Source organism: Chiloscyllium punctatum, unplaced genomic scaffold (genome assembly GCF_047496795.1).
Source record: "Chiloscyllium punctatum isolate Juve2018m unplaced genomic scaffold, sChiPun1.3 scaffold_282, whole genome shotgun sequence".
Taxonomy (NCBI): Eukaryota; Metazoa; Chordata; class Chondrichthyes; order Orectolobiformes; family Hemiscylliidae; genus Chiloscyllium; species Chiloscyllium punctatum.
The window spans coordinates 247,620-259,421 of NW_027310016.1; the positions used below are offsets into that span (position 1 = coordinate 247,620).

Genomic DNA, 11,802 nt, shown 5'->3' on the forward strand with positions numbered 1-11,802 from the left:
AGGAAATGTCAGGAAGAATACACAATATCAGGACTTTAGCGACAAGCATGAGGGAACTCAGAATGGGCTGAATCTTTAACTTTAACGTCCCCAGAGACTGTGGAGATTCCTTGAATAAGAGTACTGGAGAATGGGATTAATGAAACTCTCCAAACTCATGGGACAGTGCAGGATATTGTTGAAACGTATACTTCAAGAGCATTATAGTTGAACATCGGCTACTCCATCACTTTGCCCACACAAGGCAGTACCAACTGCTGCATGCAATCACACTTAATTCCAGTCCCAGACCCGGAATCAGGGAAACTGTGTGAAGCAGCCAAGAAGATCCAATTGGAAGTTGGGATGGAATGACGGGAGAGAAGCGCATGTATTTCTGATATTGGGAATGCTCCTGGTCAAAAGCGGGGCGGAAGGGAATACTTGCCCCCATTTATTCTGTTATAGCCATAAGCAGTATATGTTGTTGATACAGCCAACTGCTTATCTAAAAGGTGTTGGACCTTTAAAGTTGGGGTGGCAATGTCCGAAATTTCATTTTCCTATTTGGATCAATGTTCTTGACATTGGCAGTAGCAGCTGTTTATGTTTGCATCAGCTCAGGATCAGCTTCTTGTTCCCAGTAAATGCTGGAACCTGGAGAAGGTGGTGTTGTGGTTATATAATAAACGAGTCATTCTTGGGGACTCAGACACGGAACTGGTAATGTTAAAGTTCGACGAATAAAACCTGGAATGGAAGCCTGACCTCAGGAACAGAGAACATGACTTTAATTTCCTGCATCCCATTCATGCATGACCCTTATACAGGGGATGCTACCATCTTGCCCCAATCCTGCCTACTTGTGACTCCAGGTGCAGAACCACATGGCTGACCCTGAGTCCAAGAATGCCGACACTGTGCGTAGGCTGGCCATTCGGCCCATTCCAGTCGTCACCATCCCTCCGAAGCACATCCTATCCACCCACACTCCATACCTATTCCATTCCCCTTCATTTCCCATGGCTGATCCCAGTAACCTTCACACCTTCAGACTGTGTGAGGAAACTCACACAAGCACACGAGACTGGGATCGAATCCATGTCTCTCGTGCAGCGAGACAGCAGCGAATCAGCAGCGAATGAACAACAAATGCTGTCCTGACCAGCGACATCCACACCCTGTGGGTATATCAGGAAGAATAAAAACATATTCACAACATGGACAACGGGACTTACGTCTGCGTGGCCATGATTTGAACCAATCGGTCACCCTGGGTAGAGACAAAGACACCGATATCACAGAGAAACCAGGGCAATGCAGAATTCAAATACCTGCTGAGTGGAAACTCATTTTCTCAGTCAAACTGGGGACAGACTGTTCAACAGTCCCGTGTGTGGGAAGGGCTCAATGGCCAATAAAAACTCCAGCGTAGCCAGCAAGATTACATATACCAAACGGAGGTCAATTAAACTGTCAATGCTGCTGTTAATCCCAACCAGCTGCCGGTTTCATAGCGTCAAAGTCTTAGACTCACGTCGCATGAAAACAGGCCTTTCACTCCTTCCAGCTCATACTGCACAAAATGCCAAACTAAACGAGTCGCATCTGACGGCTCCTGTAATTGCTAAGGGTTAATAATGCCCTTGTAATATTATTACTGCATTGTTAATATGAATGTCCAGATATAATTCTGTGGACACGTGTTCAAATCCTGGCATGGCAGATGCTGGAATTTTATTTCAATAAGTACCTCGAGTTGATGAGTCTAATGATGATGTTGAATCAGTTGTTGTAGATCTGATTCACTAATGCCTGATAGGGAAGGAAACTGCCATACTTATCTGGTCTGGCTGGTATGTGACTCCAGATCCATAATATCGTGGTTGATTCTGAACTGCCCTCTGGACAATAAATAATGGACTCGGTATGAATGAATAGCTTTTTTCTAATCCCACAGAAACTTTCCAACTCATTTATCGATCCAAATATCCTGTAAATATTGTAAATGTACTTTCATCCACCACTGCCTCAGGAAGTGAATTGCACACATCAACCATCCTCTGTTAAAAAAGTCTCTCATGTCTTATTTTAAATCTCTCTCTTTTCACCGAAAACATTTGCCCTCTCGTCTTGAAGTGCCCCTCCTTGGAGAAAAGACAGTTACAGTTAACTCGAGCCGAACACTCAATAATTTATAAATTTCTATCAGGTCCCCTTTCAAACTCCAGTGCTGGAGTGAAACTATTCTCAGCCTATCCAGCCTTTCGTTATAACTCAAACCTTCCCCACTAGCCATATGCTGGTATACCTGTTCTTAACCTATTTCAGCTGAATAATTTCCTTGCTATTACTGGGCGACAAGAACTGGATGCAGCAGTCCAGAAGAGCGCTTACACAATGTCCTATTCAATTCAACATAACATACCAACTCCTACGCTCAAAGGACTGTGCAACGCAGGCAGGATGACAATTTTTTTAACCATACTGTCTATATGTGAAGCAAACTCAAAATAAATATTTAGCTGTATCCCTGGCCTTCGTTTTCCACAACACTATGCAATGCCCGATCACTAATTGTATAAGCCTTACTCTTATTTGATGTAGCCAAATCCATTTATCCAGATTGAACTCCATGTGGATTTTTTCAGCCCAAAGACACATTGGATTAAGATCCTTCTGGAAACTTCGATCACTTTCTTTACAGTTTCCAATTCTGGTGTCCTCTACAAGATTATGAACCATGGCTTCTATGAGTTCCATTGTTTTCTCATATAGGTCAATGATTTATATTTATTTGTCGTGGCCATCATTTAGCAGCTTACAAATCAGGTAACAATTAGTTATGTCGTTAACCATAAGGAAGAAAGCTATAGACTGCAGGGAGATTGTAAACAATTGGCAAAAAAATGTGCTGAAAGGAATTCAATCCAGTGAAGTGGGTGAGAATGAATTTGGGGAGGATCAATGATAAAAGTGTGAATACTGAGTGGTTTAAAGTAATAAAAGAGAAATTGGAGTAATTCACGAATCTTTGAAGTTGATTAGACAAGGGATCAAGTGGTCTCGAGGGGTTGGAGATACTTTCTGTTCTTGACCGCAGATGGGAATGTAAGAGCAGGGAAATGATGCTGGAACTTTAGCAACGGCCTATTCAAGATCAATGGACAGGGTAATCAGTTGGACGGAAGTGCGTACTGCAGGTGCTGGAAATCAGAATCAAGATTAGAGTGGTGCTGAAGAAACACAGCAGGTCAGGCAGCATCCGAGTTGCAGAAAAAAATAACATTTCGGGCAAAAGCTCTTCATCAGGAATAAAGCTGGGAGCCTCGAGGGTGGAGAGATAAACGGGAGGACTGCGTCTGGGAAGAATTTAACTGAGAGTGCAAGAGGTGAATGGAGATGGGGTTAAAGGTTATAGGTTGAAGAAGAGGGTGGAGCGGATAGGTAGGAAGGAAGTTAGACAGGTGAGACAGGTCAATAGGATGGTGCCAAGCTAGAAAATTGGAACTCGGATCACGTGGCAGTGGGGAGATAAGGAAACTGGTGAAGACCACGTTGATGCCCTGGGGTTGAAGGGTCCTGAGGTGGAAAATGAGGCGTCCGGTGGTGATGGAATGGCGGTGGAGGAGACCCAGGAACTGCAATTCCTCGGGAGAGTCGGGGGGGGGCGAGTTGTTGATGTTTTTGGTCATGGGGCATTGGGGTTGATTGTTGCGTGTCTCTTGGAAAAGTTCTCAAAAGCGCTCTGCAAGAAGGTGTCTGTTGGCCCCAATGTAAAGGAGACCACTTCGGGACCAACAGATGCAATAAATGACATGTGTGGAAGTGCACATGCACATTTGATGGATGTGGAAGGCTCTTTGGAGCCTTGGAAGGATGTGAGAGGGAAGGTGTGGATGCAGGTTTTGCAATTCCTGTGGTGGCAGGGGAAGGTGTGGTGAGGAGAGTGGGTCATTGGAGGGCGAGGACTTGACGAGGTAGTCGTGGAGGAAACAGTCTTTGTGAAAAGTGGATAGGGGTGGGGAGGGAAATATATCCCACGAGGTCAATGTTGCTGACACTTTTTGCAAACCCACTTATTCCCACAGCTATCTGGATTATACCTCCTCCCACCCCAATTCTTGTGCAAATGTTGCCCTGTATTCCCAATTCCTCCACCTCAATCGCATCTGCTCCCAAAGGTCCAGTTCCACCATAGAACACACCAGATGGCCTCCTTCTTTAAAGACCACAACTTCCCCTCCTATGTGGTTGAAAATGCCCTCCAACGCACCTCATCCATGTCCTGTACCTCCGCTCACGAACCCCACACCTTCAACCACAACAAGGACAAAACCCCCTTGCTCCTCATCTTCTATCCCTCCAACCTCCACAAAAATTACATCATCCTCCGACAGTTTCGCCACCTCTAAACGGATCCCACCACCAGGGATATGTTCCCCTCCCCACCCCTATCCACTTTCTGCCAAGACCGTTTGCTCCGTGACTACCTAGTCAAGTCCGCACCCTTCAATGACCCACCCTTCCCTCCTAACACCTTCCCCTGTCACTGCAGGATTTGCAAAACCTGCACGCACATCTACCTCCTCACTTCTGTAAAAGGCTCCAATGGAGGCTTCCACTTCCATCAAAATTTCTCCTGCACTTCCACACATGTCATTTCTTGTATACATTCCTCCCGATGTGGTCTCCTCTATATTGGAGAGAGTAGATATGTTCTCATAGAGAACGTCTCTGAATATCTCCAGGATACCCGCAAGAATCAACCCCAGTGTTCCATGGCCAAACATTTCAACTCCCCCTCCCACTCTCCCGAGGACATGTAGGTCATGGGCCTCCTGCATCGCCACTGCCTCACGACCCGATACCTGGAGGAAGAAAGCCTCATACTCCGCCTCGGAACTCTTCAAACCCATGGCATCAATTTGGACTTCACCCATTTCCTCATTTCCCCTCCCCCTACCTTACCCCAGTTCCCACCTTCCAGCTCAACACCATCCTCCTGACCTGTCCCACCTGTGCATCTTCATTCCTACCTATCCACTGCACCTTCTTCTCTGACATTTCATGTTCACCCCCCACTGCATCCACTTACAGTACTCTTAGCTACCTTCTCCCCAGCCCCACACCCTTCCCAATTATCTCTCCATCCATATGCTGCAATCTCATTCCTGATGAAGGGCTTTTGCCTGAAACGTCCATTTTTCCTGCTCCTCAGATGCTTCTGGACCTTCTGTGCTTCTCCAACACCACTCTAATCTTGAGGAGAAACATTTGATTGAGAGGGTTTTCGGATATTTTCTATTGTTGATCACAGGCTGTGGATCATAGCAGAACGTTAGCAACTACCAGGTTAGGGAACAGCTAAAGGACTGAGCACAAGTCTGGTCACCGCATAAATCAACATTTTTTTAAAAATGTAAGATAAAATATGGAAGGCTGAAGGATGCAACTTTGCCCATCAAGACAATTTCACCAATGGGTTTATCACTGATTCCTTTCAAAGTCAGGGTGCTATGGGCCTTGGAGGGTAACTTGAAACTGGTGGCGTTTCGTTGCATCTTCCTTATTATTTTTCGTTGTCCTTATAGTCCGTACAGCTGTTGAGTTTTGAAGGTTCTGTCAAAAATGCCCAAATGACATACTCCTGTGCATCTTGTAGTTGGTGCACTCTGCTGCAATTGTGCCTTAGCAGTGTGGGGAATGAATATTGCAGGTATTGAAGAGGGTACACTCAAGTGACTGCATTGTCGGGGACGGTGTCCATTTCCTTAAGTGTTATTGAAGCTACACCCATCTAGGCAAATGGAGAGAGTTATGTTCCACATCCCATTTGTGCCTTGCAAACGATGTAGGATTCACGGAACAATGAGTTGTTTTTATAATCAAAAAATGTCTCAAGAACATGTTGTTGTTGTCAAAGTGTTTATGTAGCCAGCTTCTATCCGTTTTTGCCCAAAATAATAGCGCTGTGGACGATTACACAGGGTAATTTGTACAGTAAAGCCATTCAATGTCAGTGGGATATGATTAGAGTCTCATTTCTCAGAGTTATCATTACTCGATTTGGTCCTTGTGTGGACTAATCTGATTCCAGTCGCTGTCTGATTTCAACTTCCAATTCCCGTCTATGCTTGAAATTTCAACCGTTTATTCGCATAAATGTCTCCCCCTGCCTTAATAATATGTAAGGACGCTGCCGGGGACGAACATGTTGTCAACACTGGAGAAAATGGAGCCTCGTGGAATGATTGGTTAGGCTGGGATTATTCTCCTTGAAACGAAGGAGGCGGAGTGGAGCTCTATAATCACACAATAACATAATGACATTCATAAACGGTCAATATTCATGGGACCCTGACAGGGTAATTATGGGCAGGTGGTTTACCCTCTGGTATGAGGAGAGCACCAGAGGACATGAACTCAGAATTAGATATTGCCTATTTAATTCAGAAATGAGGAGTAATTTCTTTGCTCAGGGGCCAGTGAATCGGTGGAACTACTTGCAGAAACTATTGTTGAGGCTGAGTTGTTGTGTATTTTCAAACCGTGCCAGACAGATATTTAATCAGAAAGACGATGAAGCTTTGTCGAGGCAATGCAGAAGAATTGTGTTGAGCATTATCAGATCAGCCATGAGTTCATTGAATGGTGGAGCAGACTCGATGGGCTGATTGGCCGACTTCCAATCCTACATCATTTGGTCTAACGCCTTATTTTATTGATAAATTTAGAGTTCTGAGGGGATGGGATGAAGGGATAGAAACGGTTTCTCAAACTGATCAGACAGATCAGGAACTAGGCTCATAAGTTCATGAACAAGAAATGTGCTGTGGCCTGAAGACAACAAATGGCACTGGGCACACCGCAGATGGGTATGTGCAGAAGTTGTAATTACTAAAGAAAATTTGTGGATCTTATATTGTTGCCAACTTGGTGATCATGCTGGATGATGGATCGCGGGATGTTTCATACAGCAAAAGGTTGAGAAAGAATGAAAGATTCGTTTCATTGGAAATGTTTTCTGTGGTTTCAATTCAATTGACTGTCTGAAATACTGATCAGAACTTTGTGTGGAGTATTACATTAAAATTCACAATCCCACTGGATAAACTATTGCACCCGATTTCTCCTTATTTATTTCACTTTCTATGGGTAAATTCATAGAAAGTCAAGATGGAATGAAAGGAGGAAATTCATTATCCAATTTAACTTACAACATAAACAAATTGCTTTACTTTCCTTTGATGAGGTATTGATTTATCACAAATCTCCGGTGCAATGAAGGGCATTCGCAAGATTCTCCATCCAATGTATACTGAAGATGATGGCACAAAGGGAAACCACAGCTGCGTTTGATAGAAGTAACAGCCCGAGTAGGATTCAAATCCACACATGCGCAACGGAAGAGCAACCTGCCGCCTTCACCTCTGGGCCACTTCAGCCCATTGCAAAGGGGCTCACATGTGACCACATCAAGATTACATACGGGGCACCTAGGGGATAAGATATTCCCTGAGCAGAATCGAATCCACACCACTATGTTACTGTTTTCAGCGGAATAATAATACCAGCAAAATCCAAGGAATTGACCTCGTCCTTGGAAGGAATACCTTGTCCTTGATTTATTCCGAGTCGGAACTGTCTCAGAATGAACCAGCAAACATGAAATTCCCGTCACATTCACACACACATTTAATCTTGACGCATAATTTCTTTAGACAGTTTCTCTCTCACGTGAAGAAATATATATGGAGAGAGAAGTGAAGGTGATGTTTTAGCTCAATGGGCTTTCTCATATGGCTGAACGTAAGCTGGGTAAAATTCCCGAAAATGCAGTTTTGTTCGTTTCATTTTATTAATTTTGCTGCACCTTCACTCTGTTCATTCCAATGATCGGAAGTGAATTGGATTTATATGATTGGAACGCTTAATGTTGTATTCAATTTTGCTCCGAATTTATTTCAGCTTAAAGAAAATACTGATGAGAAAAACAAAAGGTTAAACTACAAAACACGATGCCAGTTTTGATGCTCAGTTACGTTGACAGGTTTCAGTGGGTATCAAATGAACCCAACATCATGGCGATCATCCTCCCATCTTTAAGGCATGGGATTAAAGCAGGAAATCGGTCTCCAAGAGACGGGTCACTTCCTAATCATTATGGAATAGCTTTCCTTGACAATATACAAAATCTGCTCAGTTCCATTTATAATTCTTCATGTGGAATATTAATAGAAATCTTTCACGACTTTGAGTTTTTTTTTTGCTGAATCTTATTCAGCTGCAGACGTTTCCGATATTTCTTTACATCTAAAGTCGTCCAAATTAGACATTGTTTCCTCGCACCTTCTACCCACTACACCCCACTTTTACACTTTTACCTGGCCACAGGTTGTCTCTCTCCTGGTGAAACTCGCTGCTTGTGTGTCTTTAAATGTGCCTTTCCAAATATTTTGGAAACGGATTGTCTGAGTGACAGAAATTCTGTTCCCATTATTTCTTTGTCCTACATCAATGGTTTTGAAATCTTGACTTTCAGAAAGTTATGAACTTGAAAGAGTGAATTTACCACATATTTCCTCTCTCCAAACCTCAAATACTCCGGAAAACTTCCATTCGGTTTTCCTTGGTTTAGTTTCAAATTTTCCAAAACACAAATAAATAAAATTCCATCCCGATTAAACGCCTTCAGCATCGTCTCCAATGTTTTAACAGCCCAGTAAACGCTGGCAGTTTCCTCTGATAGAATCACAGATTCCCTACAATGCAGAAAGTACAATTCAGCCAATAGATTCTGTAGGGACACTCTGAACAGCATCTCAACCAGATCTAGCTCCTGTTTTTATCCCTGCAACCTCTGGCTTGTGATTTCAAATAAACCTGCTGGAATAAAATCTGGCATCGTGTGACTGCTGAGCTTATCACTGGATAATTCACTTAACTTACTGAAGTCACTCCCTGGACACATCAGCGCAATTTAACATGGCCAATCTACCTAACCTACAGACTTAAGAGCATTGCGAAACACTGTAGTGTACCATCACATTGAACACTATCTGTATCATGTGTAATGGTTTTACACACTGGTAACTCATCCTAGTGAAAGCCTGCTGCGCCCACCAACCCGAATTCAATCCATCCAAACGCGGTTCTACGCTGTACAACCTCATTAGTGCTGCTGGAAATGTTTCTGCACTCAGATCTGAATGGGTTTACTTTGTTTTCTTCCTCAGATTCCTGCTTTAAATAAACACATCAGTCAGGAACAACTGTATAAAATGGATTTCATTGCAACGCAAACACAATGTGCAGTTTGCTGAAGTTACGTGTTTGCACTGTCACTGACACTCTCTCTCCCCAGGAGCTGCAGTCCGTCTCCACGCTGATTCAGACAGCACTGTCCTCCCTGTGACATATCCAATCGAGAATGGAAGGCCAAGCATTAATAACTTTCAGATGCGAACAAAGCGACACGTTTAAAACTTTTCCGTTGCCCCCAGCGGAGAGTTGTGCCCTGTGACAGGCGGAGACACTAACCACGATACCGTGGAGGACAACGACATCGAAGGTGGCCCTTCAGCCTGTTGTAGCCGCACTTGTCCAACACAACTGCTTTACGACCTGAATCAAGATTTCCACCGTTTAGCGCATAGTCTTATTTATTTTGGCATCACAAATTCACATCTCCATTTTTTTTAAAGGTTAGAACAATTTCCGCCTCTCTGACCCTTTCCGCAAATCTACTCAAAACTTTCTGCCTTTTTCCGAAGTCTCTTGGCCCCAGTGTTCAAACTCTCCACCAATAACAAACATTTCTTTCAGTCTATTCTATCCATATCCCTCATTATTTTGTACATCTCAATCATGACTTCTCCAATCTCCTCTGCTCGGCGACAAACAACCCCAGTGAACTCCTCACAACTGAAAGTTTTCAGCCCAGACAATATCCCAGTGAATCTTTTGCAACGTTCCCAGTGCGATCACATCCATGCAGTACTCTGAATTGCAGAACTGCGCAAAGTAATCTAGATAGAGCCGAATGAACTTTTTTTCTATTCCGTTACACTATGAGGGCGTCGCTGGTTCGGCAGTATTTATTGCCATCCCTAATTGCACAGCGGGTTGTTGAGACTCAACCATATTGTAGTGAGTCTGGAGTCACATGAAGGCACGAGCAGGTAAGAATGGCAGTTTCATTCCTTAAATGACGTCAGATTTTTTTTTCAACAATTGAACATGGATATATAGGAGTTTTTAGATCCGTAATTCCAGATATTGATTGAATCCTAATTCTACCACCTAGCATGGTCTGAGTCAAACCCGAGTCCATGGTGTCTGAATAAACAGTCCAGTGTTCAGTGGTAATTGCTCTCGGCCATTGCAGAAAAGCAGTGAAACTGAACATATCCAATGAAGTCGCTTTTCTGCGATACTGTTCTGTGCCATTTTCCTGATCTTGACCCCCCCCCCCCACCCCCAATAATATCTGGTCCATGCCGGTAAAAGCTGCTACATGATTATTGAACTCACAACAGCGGTAACCAAATGGATCAAATAGTCTGTAGGTCCCGATGGTGGGGTTGGGGCACGTTCACCCAGCAACAGTGACCGCAGCCACACAGACTGATCGGTATTAATGGGAGAGTCTGTAATAGATTCTGCAATGCCTTAGTGAAATAGGAAATGACTCCACAAACACATGATGAAAGAGCAGCGCTCCGAAAGCTAGTGCTTCAATTAAACCTGTAAGATCATAACCTGGTGTTGCGTGATTTTTAACTTTGTACTCCATAGTCCAACACCGGCATCTCCAAATTAATGAAATGGGGGTATGGGATGGAAAGTTCGGTTAGTGATCGAAGGAGGGAAGAAATCTCTGAGAACGGGTGGATTTGAATTCTGACATATGAAACCACAGAGATGTGAGCGAGCAGAGCTTGAAGGAAAATAAAATCACCTTCGAGAAAATCAAAACGTTAAAATAACTGATTCCTTTGTGTTTCACAAAAGACTGGGGCAAACGGAGCGATTACTGCCGTAACTCGGATTCGAACCGAGGTTGCTGCGGCCACAACGCAGAGTACTAACCACTATACGATCACGGCACCCCACAGACAAATGCTCTTAGCATGCACCATAAGTACAGTATCATAAGAAATGTTAGGCAGAGCACCAAATGCACAATATCAGTGCTTAGCGAACAGTAGCAGATATGTGGGAACTCAGAATGGGCTGACCGTTTAACATCGGTGCCCTCAGAGGCTGTGGTTATTCAATCGTTAATGTGCTGAAGGCTGAGATAAATAGATTTCTCCAAAACATCAAAGACTCTGTGGACAGTGCAGCATTTGTTACCTGCACATCCACCAATATCACTTATTGTACCTGTTGCTCCCGGTGCGGTCTCCTGTACATTTGGGAGACTGGATGCCTCCTCGCAGAGCGCTTCAGGGAACATCTCTGGGACAACCGCACCAATCAACCACACTGCCCTGTGGCCCAAAATTTCAACTCTCCCTCCCACTCTGCCGAGGACATGGAGGTCCTGGGTCTCGTTCATCGCCGCTCCCTCACCACCAGACGCCTGGAGGAAGAACGCCTCATCTTCCACCTCAGAACACTTCAACCCCAGGGCATCAATGTGGACTTCAACAGTTTCCTCATTTCCCCTTCCCCCACCTCACCCTAGTTCTAATCTTCCAACTCAGCACTGTCCCCATGACGTGTCCTGACTTGTCCTACCTGCTTATCTTCTTTTCCACCTATCCACTCCGCCCTCCCCCCCACCATCTATCACCTTCATACCCTCCCCCACTC

At 44.1% G+C, this 11,802-nt stretch overlaps 1 non-coding gene across 1 annotated transcript; it reads right to left on the minus strand.

The window, feature by feature from the left end:
* Positions 1–11,018: 11,018 nt before the first annotated feature.
* On the minus strand, positions 11,019–11,090 carry trnah-gug (transfer RNA histidin (anticodon GUG)). Its single transcript has one exon. It is a non-coding gene; the product is annotated as a tRNA-His (tRNA).
* Positions 11,091–11,802: the final 712 nt, after the last annotated feature.